The sequence below is a fragment of the Bombina bombina genome, chromosome 3 (assembly GCF_027579735.1).
Source record: "Bombina bombina isolate aBomBom1 chromosome 3, aBomBom1.pri, whole genome shotgun sequence".
NCBI classification, from domain to species: Eukaryota; Metazoa; Chordata; class Amphibia; order Anura; family Bombinatoridae; genus Bombina; species Bombina bombina.
Genome location: NC_069501.1, coordinates 1,224,379,640 through 1,224,382,621, shown reverse-complemented (window position 1 = coordinate 1,224,382,621; position 2,982 = coordinate 1,224,379,640). Strand labels below are relative to the sequence as shown.

Genomic DNA, 2,982 nt, shown 5'->3' with positions numbered 1-2,982 from the left:
TTTATATTTCCTCAAAAACACAATTTCCTCTTTAGCCAAGATGATTTCATACTTTAATATTTTTTAATATTTTTGAAAACCAAAATGACACTTTTCTCCAAAATTTACCTTAGGGCAGGCCCAAATACAGTGTATCAAATTAGCATTTGGATAGCTACAACGTGAGCATTCATACGTATGGGCTTTATTCCATTTCCCTAAATCTTCTGGAGTGATGTAGGTCTGATTGATATTTGTTTCTTTATATAGAAATACTTTGGTAAAATCCTTCTCATTTTGAGGTGATAATTTCTAATGTATGTGACATTCTGTGTCCCTTTAATGTCTTGACATCATTATAGTCTGATGTTATATATTTAAATATTGATATTATTATTATAAGCATTGTTTGCTTATTGTATCTTTCTACTGGGCATATAAATTGGGTGTTTTTAGGGATTTTACCTCTATCCCTACCTTTTATAGTAGAAGTATTTCTTGATATTGTTATTGCAGTATCTCTGCTTACTTTCCTTCTTCTGCTGTACATATTCCAATCCTTTTCCCTCTCTGTCTTCAGTAGAGGTATATACGTGATATCGTTATAAGCACTATTCCTGCTTCTTTTATTCTTTTTCTTCTGTTCATATTAATGTGTACCTTTTAGGGACTGTTACCATTGGCATGTTTAATTCCTATCTGCTTCTTAGTATAAATGTATTCTGGCTATTGTTATAAGCTTTAGGTCTGCTTATCCATTGTTTTTTCTACTATTCATGCTAAATGTAGAGGGATTTAAGCATTTCATGTTTTATCCCTTCCTTTCTATATTTAGAATATATATATATCTGATGCATTCCTTTTGTATACTCTGGTTCTCTTCAGATCGTATAAATCTCTCGCTTTTTTCTTGATTTCCGTGGAGAGGAACAATCACAAGTTGTTTTTTTTGAGACTTTGCTACATGCAGAGCTAAAGAGAAAATTTTACATGTTTTTTCCCCTATTGGGGTTAATTGATCTCTATTCAGTAGTTTCCACTCTCTACTGATCTTCTATGTTCTTTGCTGATAGCGAGGGGTTATGGGGATGGACGCCAGTAGCGTGGCCGAGCGGCCTAAGGTGTTAGATTTAGGTTCCAGTCTCTGCTGAGATTTTTGCTTACATAAAGTGGCTCTGTGTATGGAAGTAATTGGTCTAATGGTGGCTTCCATGGACGTTACTTCTTTTGCTAGTTTCCATCTGAGACTTCTACAGTTATGCATGCTCAGACAATGGCACGGAGACCACTCTGTTAAGATATGTTAAATTGTTTTAGAGAACACTACTACTACAGCTTACTGCTTATGCAGGACCACTCAGTCTCACACCTTACCTCGGATTCCCACAGATTGAATTTAAGGGAACCCTGATATGCTCATTGATCTGAGGGTCACTACAGCAGGGTAGCTGAGTGAAAACGGAACCTTCACGCAACAGTAACTGCTAGCAGCAGAAAAGAGAGTAAATTTTAAAGGGATGTAACTTCAACAGTAGTGAAAGAGTTAATCACTGCAGGTGCCTTGATTCACACACACAAGCAGTGTAAAATAGATTATGCAGCAGGCTTTAGCAAATACACCAAAATTCACACAGTACTTTGTTATCTAGATAAATCAAGCTGTGGGCATTATGTAAACCATACTTGATAATGAATATTGGTTATTTCCAAACTTGTTCAATCAGAGTATAAGATGCTGTGCTTATCTCATGAAACAGGTAAAGTTGAGGTTAATGCAAACAGTTCTTTTCAAGCAGAATGAAGGTCAATTTTTATAAGGATTAGTATAAACTTAGGCAGTCCGTAAATGAGAGATGATAGCAATATGAATGTTTGTCACAGTTATTTGTATGCAAGTTGGTAATTAGAAGTAATAGTTTAGTGCATATTTGATATCTGAAGCGAATATGAATGTCCAGCAACAGAGAGTTACACAGTTAATATAGCAAGCATAAGTGTAATGATGTTGCACCGATACACACAGTTCATACAATGCAATATATACAGACCAGTATTACAGGAGATGGCAATTGAGCAGAGTAATACTGTTACCAGACCGCAACAAGTCCCAGCGGTATCACAGAGAGCTTGACAGAGATCCGCGGCGGGAGAATGTCGGGCGTGACGTCACACGCTGCAGGGAGTAACTTCAATACAGGAGAGAGACTGAGAAATCTCTGACTGTATAAACGATGAAAATCTTCAGGCACAAAAGAGCATCTGCAGGTTGATTCATGTAGGCATAAACTCAGGGTGAGTTTAGAGAGCAATAAGTTGAAATACGAAGTTGTATAAACGGCTAGGTCTCTTCAGAAGCAGCTTAACACTGAGCAACAAATTACCAAGCAATGAGTTCTGTTGGGAGGAGCCTTAAATAGGGCTAGTGAGTTCAGTTTCTTAAAGGTACAGCAAGAAAAGAGATAAATCCCTGACAGGACACCCCCCCCCAAGGAGCCGCTCCGCGGATCAAGGACCAGGACGATCAGGATTTCTACGATGAAACAAGGAGACAAGACGTGGTGCAGAGACATTAGTGGAAGGTTCCCAAGAGTCCTCCTCTGGACCAAACCCTTTCCAACTGACAAGATATTGAAGTTGATTATGATGGTAACGAGAGTCTAGGATGGACTCAATCTCATACTCCATGCCATCAATAACTGAAGGATCCACCGTGTCAGTCTGAGTCGTGTCTCTGATTGTATTGTACGGTTTTAAAAGAGAAACGTGGAATGTGGGATGTATCTTTAGAGAATCTGGAAGCTTAAGTGTTACAGCATTAACGTTGATGACCTTTTGTATTGGATAAGGCCCTAAATATAGAGAAGCGAGTTTTTTAGATGGAACTTGTAAGCGTAGATGTTTAGTGCTTAACCAGACTTTGTCGCCAATCTTGTAATCTGGGGGCTTGGATCTACGTAGATCATAATGGTGTTTCTGAACAGCCTGAGCTTCTAGTAAGACTTG

At 38.2% G+C, this 2,982-nt stretch overlaps 1 pseudogene; it reads left to right on the top strand.

The window, feature by feature from the left end:
* Window positions 1-845: 845 nt before the first annotated feature.
* LOC128655135 (uncharacterized) lies at window positions 846-952 on the top strand (annotated as a pseudogene).
* Window positions 953-2,982: the final 2,030 nt, after the last annotated feature.